The sequence below is a fragment of the Cynoglossus semilaevis genome, chromosome 10 (assembly GCF_000523025.1).
Source record: "Cynoglossus semilaevis isolate Cse_v1.0 chromosome 10, Cse_v1.0, whole genome shotgun sequence".
Taxonomy (NCBI): Eukaryota; Metazoa; Chordata; class Actinopteri; order Pleuronectiformes; family Cynoglossidae; genus Cynoglossus; species Cynoglossus semilaevis.
Window position 1 is genome coordinate 10396601 of NC_024316.1, and position 13772 is coordinate 10410372.

The 13772-nt window shown below is 39.1% G+C and overlaps 1 protein-coding gene across 1 annotated transcript in view; it reads left to right on the forward strand.

Moving 5' to 3' along the window:
- Nucleotides 1–5515: 5515 nt before the first annotated feature.
- The window catches only part of cntn3a.1 (contactin 3a, tandem duplicate 1), a 76948-nt gene continuing 68691 nt past the window's right edge, over nt 5516–13772 (forward strand). The window contains exon 1 of the mRNA XM_008318694.3: nt 5516–6240. The gene's annotated coding sequence lies outside the window, so the exon portion shown is untranslated. The remainder of the gene's footprint in view (nt 6241–13772) is intronic.

The following is a 13772-nucleotide window of genomic DNA, read 5'->3' on the forward strand; positions in this document are numbered from 1 at the left end:
AGGTAAACATCACAGTAGAGTGGATTGACATGACTTGGGTTTGAGAACAATTCCAACCAACACCGTGACATTTAAAATGCCAATAATTGATTAATCTCCAGGTAGCCTGGGCTGTAGCTCCCTTTCAGAGGGACAACCACCTATTTCATGGTTGGAAAGCTCAGCTTTTTTTCCTTTTTCTTTTCTTTTTTTTTTTTTTTAATAAAAGCCCTGATTGGCTCAAGGTTAAATGCTTTGGCAGACGGTCATTATTGTGCAGCAAGTGAACACTGGTGGTTAGAAAGAAAGACTCACCATCATGACTTTCCCTGAGATACTGCTTCTACTGCTAAGACAATTTGACCCGTGGGGCCATGACTCACAAATCAATATCTGAGCCTTTACAACGTTTTAACAGGCATAATTAGGAGGACGGCTTCTTCTGTTCTGGTTAAAGTATGTTCTCAGTCTTTGATTGTTACTTTGTGGCACTGGCTAAAGAGTGACCTGTCAAAATAATAGACTTTAGTATTAATTTAAGACTGAAACTGATACATTTTCAGGGGTTTCACGCAGTGGAAAAAGGTGTGGATTAGAGTTAAGTGCTGCCATCACAGAGCAAGAAAGTCAATGGTTTGAGTCCCAGCTCAGAGATCGAAATTAGATTTTTATTATGTTGTGTAAAATGTAAAGACAGGTGTGGATTAGGGATGCACAGATACAAATAATACTGTTAGTATCTCATTTGTATACTCATGCTCATACTCTTCTTCTTCTGTTCTGTGGTTGCTTTTCACCACAACCAGCAGTTCAATGGTCAGCCGGTGTCATGGGTTTTTACCAAGTCACCTTTTGTCTTGGGTGACAACAGTGTCAATTTGAAGACGTTTGTTTCAGTTTAGATGGAAACAGCCTTTTGTTAATGAGAAGAAAATAAAACTGACTGTAGGCAATTACCCACCTGCTGATGGTAATATGAATCAGCCAGTAAACAAATGCAAAAACTTCTACTATCAGTTTAAAATATGGTTTTAATAATTCACACAACCCTTGTGTGAATTGTCTATTGCCTCATATGTGGCCTCATATTGGACTAACAACTTAACCCGGGTGTGCCCTGTCTTTCTGCTGATGTCAGCCAGTTTTGGCTCGAGGACCAACCCCATGACCTGATCCAAGATGAGTCAGTTTTTCATCTGCTTCACCTTTTAATGGGTTTCAGGCAGTTATCCCCTTTTATGAGCTGTCACCAGGAAGAACCTGCATACTGTGGTCCCCCAACTCAATAGCATCACGTTCAGCATTTCTCTTGTATATAAGACTGTGTTGTTATAGGGATGGTTGTTACAGACTCAACAACACCTTCACACTTTGTGCCCTTTGTGAACTCGCTGGTCCTTTGTGTAGCACAACAAGTCAGTCTATTTTATTTGCCACAGCACGGCTGAATGTGAGTTCTGACTTAAACCTTCACCTGTTGCCCTGGTTATTTGGATTATTTCAACCTGCAATTTTAGTAGTCCTTCTCAGTTGACCTCAGTCTGCCAGAGTGGTCAGATATGTTTTCCACTGAAAAAATCTAAAAAATGCTTCTGTGTGAATCTGTGTGATATTTTTTTTTTTTTCTTTCCAGAAACACGTACAATTCTTCCAACTATTCTTAATAAAATCAACAAACTCAGGTCATTTTGTAATAATCTAATTTTAATGACTGATATAATATGAATGACATCATTGACTATTCTGTCAAAATCCAAAGTAATGCAACTGCTACACTGCTCTACTTTTTTTTTTTTTTTTTTTTTTTTAGTGTTGAAGAATTTAACAGTTACAGTCTAACTTGCTGACAATTTTCTGGTGGTCTTCCTCTGAGTTAGGGTAATCCTCACTGCCCTTGTCTCAGCTTGATGTCATTCAGTTTTAATCAAATCAGACACAGTGAGCAGCTCAGTCACCAGCTCAGTAGTGAAGATAACACCGAGCGGTTTATCCTCACGACCTTCTCAAGGTTAGGGAGCTAAACCCAAGACTGAAGACTGATGTTGAGAAATTACAGGTCAAAAACCTGGGAAGGACTTTTTAGTGAGCATCACTGGACCTTGGTGCTTTACCATGACAACAAAGTAAATTAAACAAGAAACACAAGTCATAGATGTAATGTTGAACACATAAAAAGTCAGTGATCAGTTTTCACAAAACATTATTTCTTTGTTACAAATTAAATATGCAATAAGTGCATGAATCATATTTTCCTGATTAACAAATGATTTTATTGTCATCTGGATAAATGAAAAAAGCAAAAAGAAACATATCATCTGGATAAATGAAAAAAGCAAAAACGGAGAAGTATGAATAGTTAATGTCTCCTGAGAGCAATCTGACTGAAGAGATTTTGTTCAAAACCATGGACAAATAATAAACACTGAATGAATATTGTTTCTAATAAAAGACATCACAGGCTTGAGTGTTTTCTTCTCTCCTTCTGATTTTTGGTTCTGAGCTGCAACAAAACAATAACAGAGTAAAAGCACCAACACTGTCAGGAAGCCCGCCGGGAATCAATGAGTCTCTGCTTATTAAAACAGAGCTTTAATAATTTTGGATGATTTTTAGTTGAACCCTTTGTTCTTGTCTCTCAGCAGCTCTGTTTTCAAGATCAAATGACAGTGAACGATTATATAAACATGGCACTAAATCAAATGAATTAACCATAACTTTACAGTAAATCGTGTTTACGGGTTTGATCTGGTTTTGACACTGACATCAACTCTGTATATGTGTCACACTGCACCTGATCACCTACTGCCACAGATAGCCTAGCCTAGCCTAGCTTAAAAAAGAAACAACAGAATGTGTAAATTGGATTTGGGCGTTGGCCAATGCGACCAGCTGCAGAGTATTATTACAGTATCTGGCAAAAAAATGTGTCGTTTTCTAAACTTTCCAAAATGTGTGGCTTTAAGACCAACTGTAAATATTGACACTGTAGCCACAGGTCTGCAGTCAGGTTGATAGGACACACACCTCAGCTAAAAGTACAACACACAAATAAAAAGTTTGTCAAACAAAAGATGAAGTAAGATCCTCGTATTAGAAAAGTTCTTTAGGAAAATTCCTTCAGCTACAGGGTGGTGTTGCAGCGTCAGGTAAGGCAGGTTAAATAACAGTGACAGAAGGAACGGGACAGAGAAGGCTAAAACTGCTTTAAAAAAAAAACACTCTCGAAACAATTGTAAAAATGTGCTTCTGGTTGTAATAATAATTAAAAAAAAGAAATCATGAAAAATGTAATGTTTGTATTTAGGGCTGCTTTACAAGTCAGATTTTTCTTTGAGGTTCAAAGTGCCATTATTATCTGTGTGCATTGGCGGCCGAGAAAAACTAAATGTTCATTTGGTTAGTTCATTTAAATATTTTTTTTCCTTCCCTCTTCTACTTTCCAAAGCTCAGCAGGATACTCATTAATTTCTTTAGTAATTATCACTCTTCAGTTTGCTCAAACAGAAGTAGATCTTCTTAAATCCCATGCAGCGTTATGAGTAAATTATGAGCCATAAGCCTGTGGTGTGTGTATGAAGTTCTGACTTTTTAAACTTCAGGACTGCCGACTTTCCTCTCCTGTAAATAGGAAGTAATTAGAAACTAGCGAGTGATGCTCTCACCACGTACGTATGTACAGTGTGTGTAACACCTGTATACATGTGCATATTTATATCCTAATTATTAGCTCATTTCCAAAGCACAGCATGTGTTCAGAAATGTTAATAACACATGTAAAGCTGTGAAGAATTCCTCTCCTCAGTCACCAGTGTGGGAACCTTTTCAGCACCTTGTTTTTTTTACAACCTCCAACAGCAGAAAGAACACAGAGACGACATACAGTGAACAAAGAACGTACGTTCTCACTCTCACCTGACGACAAATTACATTTTTACTAAGCCTGTCATAACAGACCGCTCATTTTTCAAAATGAGAAGCTACAGATAAGCAAGCAACGCAGGAAGATTCACGTTTCTTCAACGTGATATCAATAAAACCAGAGAAATGAAAAAACAAATCAATTTCCGTCAGGAAGAACCATCCGTTTGGGTAACATGTAAAATGAAATGAAATAAAATAAAACAGGTACAGCTGTTTGGAGCTGCAGGTCAATGGACAAAGGTAGCCAGACCGACTCATGATCCCTGAATCATATCATATGGACAGACTCTGGAAAAAAGTATTTAGAAATGAGACATCATACAAAAACACAGAATTTTAACAAATTATAACTAAATATTATATTTATTATTATATTATCAAGTCAGATTTTTTTTTCTGTCATCCACAAAAATGTCTTTCCATAAATTACTCATTGGACATGTTCAGAAAGACCATCAAACAGTCCATGTAGCTTGACCAAAGTCTCCAACCAGACCACATTCTTAATCTGTATTTACTTCAACACTAACAAACAAAGAGTTCCTGGGTTCCTAACCAGCTGCGATAAAGTTCCACATCATCAAGGGTGGACACATGGAGTCAGGGAAGCTTGGCAACACTGCTCTCCAGATCTGTGGGCTCATGTCCTGTGGAGTGATGGATCACACAACATTCTCTGGCAATCTCATGCATGAGTCATGGGTCTTAGTGGATGATTGTACCGCAGCGCACAATGTAAGTTCTCAAAATTCATTTGAAGAGTTACTAACTACTGTGAAAAATAATTTTAGAAAATGAGGCAGAAAAAGGTCTGCTGATACTAATAAATACTTGTACGTATTTATTAGTATCAGCAGACCTTTTTCAGCTACTTTCAGGTACTATAGTATCTCTACGTACATGGATAAATGGTTACGTTCTGAAACTTTTTGATGATTGTTAGTCATGTGACGTCTTTTTAGTCAAACTAGCCTTCCGTGCTCTGTCATACCTGTTTCCTCAGTCTATCGTGGTCTTGTCTAGATTCGTAGTCTAGTCTAGTTTGATATTGTCTATGGTCTATTCTAGTCCATTCTGTTTTAGTCTAGTCTTTTGTAGTCTAATTTTGTATTGTCTGTTGTATACTGTAGTTTATTCTAGTCTAGTCAAGTCTTGTAGTTTAGTCTAATGTGATATATGTAATCTACTCTGCTGCACTTTATTCTCGTCTACTAATGCCTACTGTAGTCTATAGACTAGACTACAATGGACCAGACTATAAGTCTTTTATAGTCTGGTCCATTGTAGTCCAATGTAGTCTGTTGTAGTCTAGTCAAGTCCTTTATACTGTAGTTTTTTTTAGTAAAACTGAGGTCATTTTCAATAACTTTCCTGCAGATGACCATTCGTTTATTCATGTAGCCATATCCCCTGAACTGATGGGATTTGTGAACCCATGGATTCTGTTTACTGCACAAAGTAAATGCAAATTACTGAAAAGCCCCAAAATACACATCTGACTTCAGCAAAGAAAAATTATGATAAATAATTTATAGCCGCTAAAAGCACTTTTCATTCGTATCTGTCTGATCAGGAGCCTGCACAGATGTTCCATTGTACAGAGTGAGAATAAGGAGGGAAGTCAGTGACTCATCAAAAGGATGAAAGAAAAGTTGCAGAGCTTCTGTAATTCGCAAAGCCCTAAGAATGATGCATAAATAAATATATAATTAAATATATAAATAAATACACACTCGAGCGCCATGTGCCACTGCCGCCAGGCGCGCACTCAACCACACTCCTGTTGTTATCCAGTGGAGCAGCAGCAGGAACAGGACCCAGACCAGGACCAGAACCAGGACGCCCAGTCTGGACCACGGCCACTCTGTGCTCCCGTTAATCCAATTCCACGGTGAAATGTGAAAAAGAAGAAAGAACTAAACACAAGAACTCTCCGCACCTCACGGCTGACCGCGTGTGAGGAGCCGACGCTGCGGGCTTTGTTCGCTCGCCTGCCCGGCAGCGAGAAGGGCAGAGCGGGGCGCAGCCTTCATGAGGAAGAGCCGGAGACTGGATCATGTGAGGAGCAGAGGAGCATCAACAACTACTGCCCCGACGCTGTGACCGTTGCCTGCCTTCAAATTTAAATTAGAGAAGGGCAAAAAAGCCGAAGCGGAGTTTTAGGTTGTATTCGTACGGTATTTCCAGCCGACCACAGAGGGAACCGAACTTTACTGGGATCCGAACATTTTCATATCGACGCTGGAGGATTTGGAATGAGGAGATGCGCCGAGTATCATGGATCTACGACAAGGGATAATCGTCAGTCAGTATCGCAAAGAAGGACAATTATTTACTCAGGTAAATAAATTTAAGACACTGTATATATTTATTATTATTATTGACTGACATTATCGAGCAGTGGCTTCCAGACAAAGGCAAACTTCCCACATTTCAAAAAACAGTAGATACAAGTACACAGACAATCATATTTGATGTACTGTAGCCAGTGTTCCTCAAGTGGTGGTTTGTGAACCTAAAGCAGGTCACGGTATATCGTTAGTGGGTCACGAGACCAGGAATGACTCAAGTCCACTTTAAGCGTTTAGTGTGGATTTTCAGTGCCTGTCTCTGTTAAATGATACACCGCCTCTCACTTTGTCTTACGTGCAGCCTTTTTTGGTTAAAGGGATTTGTGGAAAGATATGGTGAATTACACAGCGTGGGGTTTAATGGTCCACTGTGGGGAGTGATATTGACTGCTTTAAAGGGTTTTGATATTAAAAAAAATAAATTTTAAGGCTGAGAATGTGAAAGCGAAACATGACCATTAATACACATCTGAATATTAAGGTGGAAAATATCTTCTGCTTCTTCATTGTTCAGAGGTGACAATGGTGATTGGCCGTTTTGGACATCAAATGCAGCATATAGTACTAAAATAGCCTTAAATTAAAATATCATTACATATTGTAGAATAATATCACCAGATGATATGTCAAGTATTAAAACCAGCTTCTGAGAAACTTACTCAACAATGTATCTTTTTAAGCAGGTTTTGAACTGCGTCGTCTTGTTGCTTTGACAGGTTTACAGTCGTCCTGACGCTGCACCACATGTTACTGGGTTGAGATTAGGTGAAGGGACGCAGCTGGAGTCAAACCCGTGATCTTCTGAATAAATGTCCGTCTGTCTTCCCACTACATTACAGCCACTAAATCATCACTCAATCTAACAGTCTTATACCAGTGACAGAACCGATTCACTGAAGTTTTAATGGAACTATTTTAATTCTCACACAGACACAGAATACTGAAGAACACCCTTAATCACTGTTGACATCGGCTCTTCCCTGAACTTTTTTTCCTCAGTGAGTGGAGCCAAATCCGCCTGACAATCCCTGCTCATTTAAAACCTCATTTGTCATCAGTGATCAACCAGAGACGGGACTAAGTCCAGTCACATCATCAACTGTCTTTGATTGCAGCACGCTTGATTGCCTTTCAGATTGTCTCAAATCTGGTTGCCTGCTGGAAATGGTTATTCCCCAGAAATCGAGTGTCCATATGTCTGAGCCTCTCTTATTATCTGTCTGCTATTAAGTAAATGAGAAGTGGGTCCCTCCACTGTGCAAGCACCTCCCCGTGGGCAGAATGTTTGCATTCAGCCTCTCCTGCTTCTCCTCTTTGCAGGGACATATCAGTGTTGTGAGCACTGTCTTTAGTTTCACGCTGACATCGCGCCAGCTGGATGCTCTTCGGGGCATCACTACCCAAAGGTCTGGTTTTAATTCCCCACCACTAAGCACCACTGTAGACTGCAGTTACTCCTCTTACCTTAAGTGGCAGGGATGGTAGAGCTACTACGCTTCTCCTCTGGGAAGTGTGTTTATGGACGGACACGTTTTCCGATTATGTCACCAGCACAGAAAGAGTGGGAGGTGGGTGGGACGTGAACTAAAGAGTTGGTGGAGAAATGCCCAGAATTGCAGGCAAATTCAGTCAGGAGCGATCTCTAATTTCACTCTTTTGTAAGTTTTGCCCGTTGTTCATCAAAGCAGCTGAGCCACAGAAACCTCACACTAAAACCAATACTCACAGAACTCATTTGTTGTTTTGGGAATTTTTTTCCCCTAAAATCCATAACCCTGCTTTGTACTATCATCAAAATGTGAATAATTTCCCTGCCTGTCAGAAAGCCTTAGTATTCTTCTGATGTTGTTTTCACATTTTGTCAGACACCACGGGCTCCACTCGGTGGGGAGCTCCAGATATATCATTTAAAATAATTCCTTTTCCTCCTGACAGTACGACTGGGAATCGGTTGTAATGAAAGATATTATTGTTAGGTTTAAAGATTTAATAATTGGTGAACCTTCATTTTTTTCAGTTGTGTTTCCAGGTTCTCATTGTAAATTGTAAACCCTAATTGTAAGAACAGGAAAATTGTGTTAAACAAAGGAAGAAACCACTGATTTGTTTAAGTCCCAGGATCAGATTCATGAGCAAAGAAGGCTCAAATATTAAATTTGAAAAAATAAGATTAACAATCAAGTCCTCACAAATGAAATCAGTCTATAATTTAGAAAATGTTAGCAACACCATCCTTCCTTGGTCAAGATGAGGACGCACTGTTGCTGCTCGCCTGTCTTAATGCACGTACGTACACGCTGTAAGTGCACATAGTGTGTTAGTGCCGACAAGTTCATCTGTAGTTCAACAACAGAGATTCTATGTTTTATTAAACACTACTATCTGACAGGAGAGACATCAGCAGACACACAAGCTGTCCCCTAAAAAAAATTTGATAAGTGGTTGCTGCTTTTTTAAATCTGGAAACAAACAAATTTAGGAAAGGTGTTTTTATTTTACCCTTTTTTGCAACAAATGTAAGCTTTGTTTAATTAAAAAAAAAAAAAACTAAAGAACAAACATCTCTTTTTTTTCATTTATTTTTCTAGGTTTATTAAGAATGTATAATCCTTTTAAATTGATTTTCCCTTTTTATGGGCACACATTTTTTCAATGATAATCCAGTTTAACAATCTGCTTTTGACCTTTGCCAATCAGTCACAAGGAAAAACAAACAAAAATGTGTTACTAATCAACTTAAAAAAAATATTTATTTATTTTTTTTAGCAGTTGAAGTCTTAACACACTGAAGTGTGAAAGCAGATGCAAGTTCACCACAGGATCACAGCCCATACTATAGCTCAGCTCAGTTGACAACATGAACTCAGTGTTGGCCTGTTTAAAAGTCAGGTTGCTGGTGGAGACTTAGTCTCTCTCAGATACCTATTTAGATCTTTCCATCCACCTTCACATTCGTGCACATCCTCCATGCTGTAGCTACAGTATCAACGCTGGCAAAAATCCTCCGTTTTTTGGCGATAACAGACAGTTGTCGACACCTGACTATAGACTACATTTCTATAGTCTAGAAACTCTAGAAACTTAACTTGAGCTTAACATACGTCAATAACTTTTTATTGACCAAACTGGTGAACAACTTTGTTTATGCAGAATACAGGCTAATGTAGATCGTTTTGTTACAGTCTGAAGTGACAGTTATTTTTTTTGAAGAGCCCCAAGTCTATATGACCATGTCCATCACTGTAGACTGGCAGTTTTTAATGCAGTTCCCCCTGAAGCACTGGTCTGCAGCCTCAGGCTCTGCAGGGAAATCGTCCTTTTCCAGCCCTTCTGTATTGGCTCCCTTTCAGCATCAGTGTCCATTTCATATTAAATGTTGGTGACTTGACTCCGTTTGGGTTGTTTTGGAATGGGCTTGGTATATTCTTAAAAAAAAAAATGTATTCCTCATATTTGTGTTTGTTAAATCCTTGCTCTGTCTACAGTCACCCACTGGTTTTCAAGGACTGTCAGCCAAGTTTAAGGACAGGGCTCTTAACTTTCTTTTTTTGTCCTCTTATTAATCCCCTAAGGGGAATTACTCTCTGCATTTAACCCGTCCGTGAAACACTCCAGTGATTAACGTTGGACACAGAAGAGCAGTGAGCTGCTCTTTTTGTTTTTTTTTTCTGTTTTCTTTAGTGAGCACAGGGAGCGGAAGAGATTTGGTGCTTCCACCACTTACCACAGTCCTGCCATGGCCAGAATTTGAACCAGCAACAATCTAACCACAAGCCTCCTTTTAGGGCTGCCTTAAATAGACCATCAGTTGCCATGGGGTATAAAAACAGTCATCTTGTTCTAAGGCAGTGAACTTCACTGAACTTCATATAAAACACTATAATTCATATGATGCAAAACTACAATCAGAATTTAACAAAGGACATTCAGTTTGCTTACTTGCTAACAGCAAAATAACATAGTGTCTCACTTTTTATGTACTTGGATCATTGTTTGTGTTTTTGAGTATGTTTCATGTCTTTGTACCACAATTACATGTGCATAAAAAAGTTTACATGTAAAATTAAGATGGTTTTGTTGCCACTAAATCAAATAAATTACATATTTCAAAAGTTTCACACGATAAAACAATTTAGAACATTTCAATCCACTTTGGATGAATGTACATAGCACCCTGTCTGGGAGGTGAAGCTGCTTTGTCGTTCACTCCCTTACTGTAATACCAGCTTGCATTTCTCCGCCCAGTGCTGCGGCGAAGCCCCAGAGTAAATCTAAAGTATTTAAGTTGAAGGCCCTTGAATACTAAAGAGATCCTTAATTGCTATTACTGTAAAGTCAGATGCATTGGCTTTGTCAAGCACTTGTACCAAAAGAAGTATCAATGAGTAGCAGCTCTCATCAATTGCAATTCAATTACTGTACACAAATACTGCAGGTGTCATGAGTAATTAAACAACAGCCCTCTTCTCCGATAACATTCAGGCTTTTAATGAATCCAAAGAGTGTTCTGACACTTTTTAACCAAATTCTCACACATGGATGGCAGTTGTTGTGTGTATCATTAGCATGTACAGCTGCGTACTCATTAACTTAAAGCATGTGCGCGAGCAGGCAGATCGTCTCCACCAAGTCAACCCTCGTGTCACAGGGGAAGATGGGATGAGCGTTTCTGTGGCGTGCCCCCGGTGCAGCGTGGAGGAATGAAGAATCTGGCATGCGTTATGTCACGCCTGCGGCTTGTGTGCTTAGATCAAAACACCATTAGTCCCTCTGTCTTGTGCCACGATCTGAGGTGGAATCTTGGCTGGAGAATGAGTTGGCACCTCTGTGTCTCCTGTGGTGTGCCATTTGTGTGAAAGGAGGAAAAAAAGGGATTGGCACTTTTAAAATGTCAGCTGAAAAGTTTGGAGCTTATTGGTTATAGCTTTTAGTCTTTTTCTCTCCTTTTTATGGAACTTAAAAGAAGCCACTGAGCTCCATGTTTGTACTCACTACAAACAAAGTTGGCTGCTTTAAAACAGCTTAAAAAAGAACAGCCAGTCGTTTCATGTTGAAATTTAACAGAAGGCTTCGAACCTGTTTAACGTATTCAACAGATTTGACAGCAGCAAAACTTGTAGCAGCCATACTGTTAAAAAGGGGAAAAACTGTCACAATTATTTTTCACTTACAGTTTATAAACAGAACAAACAACTCACAGAGGAGGATATGAGAGCAGGAAATCAGGAAAAAAGAAAATACGCGACTTTACATTAAATTCACTGATCAACTTAATTAATATTATTTTATTTTTTCTTCTATCCCCTGATCAAGGTTAAGATCCAATTTGTTCTGTTGTGCTGGCAAAATCCAAACAACATATTGGCCTAATTAAGATAAAGAAACAGCAACGTTTTTATGGATTTTTAAACAATTTGTAGTCTGATTAATTACAGGCTGTGGATTAATACAGATTAATCATGATGTAGTTAATTGTGATTAATCAGAATTAATCACACCTAAATATGACGCAAAAAATAATTTGCTGTATATATAGGTGTTTTACTCCTTTTTTACACCCGCATGTTTAAGTTAATTAATTAATTAATATGAAAAAATAAAATCAAGAAAATATGCAAAACTCTAAATCTCAATCTTGTTTCATACAGTTGGAGGACATTACAGTCATCAGGTGAAGTTCTTGTTCTTACCAGTAATCCACAGTAATCGCAATCCATTTGACAATTAGTTTGTCATCTGTAGACTTACTTACTGCCTTGCTCTCGGTGGTCTGGCCGGTCTGACACACACCAGCAACACGTGCTTGGGGCTCTGAATATAATTTGAGCTTGGGGTTGTTCTGTGAATCAAAACCGTTTCCTGCAGTGTGTGTACAAGACAACATGTCTACCGACTTTGTTCCAGAGCAACGATAAGTGGATGTATGATGGAATTATTGGATATAAAGCACACGTGTCATTCTAGCCACACTCTAAAATGCATTGAAAGCATTGATTTGATTAATTTCACAAATGATTGAAGCCCTTCGACACCCCTGCTTTTTCTCAGCTAAGCTTGAGTTTCTTAAATGCACCACATTCAACTTCTATTTCTTTTAGATTTAACATCATACTCATTCATGAATGCATTACTGCCACCTCCTGGATGTTTTTCTTTTGTAAACATTACCTCGCCCAATTGCCCCAATCCCTGGTGGAAGTAGGCAAACATAAGAAAATACAAACAGAGGGCAGGGATCCCTGCACACCTACTTATTACATTTTTCAACACTGCACTAAATACTACATCTGTGACACATTAATAATAACTGGAGGGATACATTTGATATGATTCAGTAGTTTATTATTTTAGGAGATTCTCACAGATTCCACCTAGAAAGAACAAGAGCTTAAACAAAATCATGAATTCCTTATCCCCACAGCCTGTAATGATAGGCTGTGGTATGTTTTAATGATTGAATCGTTGAATTATTGAGCTGTATAGAATCTATAGCTGAAAAATAATGAATAATGTCATTGATTTCTCACAGACGGGATATCATTATCACTGCCGCTTTTCAACAGCTGCTCCGTAGATCCGTAGATCTCTGACTCATTTGCGCAGTGGAGCAAAAGATGCAGGATAGGGAAGAAATTACACGTCTCTTAGTACTGTAGTCTCAACTCAAGCGCCATGAGAAATTAAATTTTAGATGATCGCCTACTGTCAGAGGCATGACATGAGCCACCCATGTTGGAAAACACGGATGTTGCTGGTGTCTGCAGATCAGGAGAAGTCATGGCTCAGCTGATTAAAGATGCAGCATTGTATGCCATTTTCCTGGTATAGCCTTGTCCCTGTACAGTGTGGGAGTGTGGTCTCATTCATGATTCAGAGCTCGCATGAAAGTGTGTGTGTGTGTGTGTGAGTGTGAGTACAGTACGTGTGAGCTGGTAATGCATTTTGGTGTGAAATCTATCTTCATGTGGACTTTTCAACAAAGACTCCTGCCGTGCCCTTATTAGTACATTTTTTCGAGTCCTGGAAAACTGATGGTAGCGAAGAGAGATGGAGTGTAGAGAGGAAGGTTGAATCAGCTGCCACTGCTGTCTGCCTCCGAGACGGACTGAATTCTGCGGTTTATCTACTGCAGCTGAAGCTGTCAGAGAGGAAAAGGAGGAAAATTGTCATTTTGACAACACTTTGTCTCCAACATTCAGACGTTGTTTTAAGAGGCAGTAGGTGTTTAATATTTCCTCAAATATTAAATAACTACTACAATGTACAGCACTGGAATTTCAGATTTTTAAAAAATGTATGACATTTTTGATTTTTTTATCAAAAACAGTTAGGGTAGGTGTTCTAAAGTCCCGGCTCGCGGTCCACATCTGCCCTGCACCTAGATGTCATCCATTATTATCCATTACCCAGTCGCCACGACCGCCACCCAAATCACACTGCACCGTACCAACCCCCCTGGACCGTCCTGTGGGTGGTGAGTCCACTGGAAGGTACCAACCGCCCTAACCGTGATTCGATCTT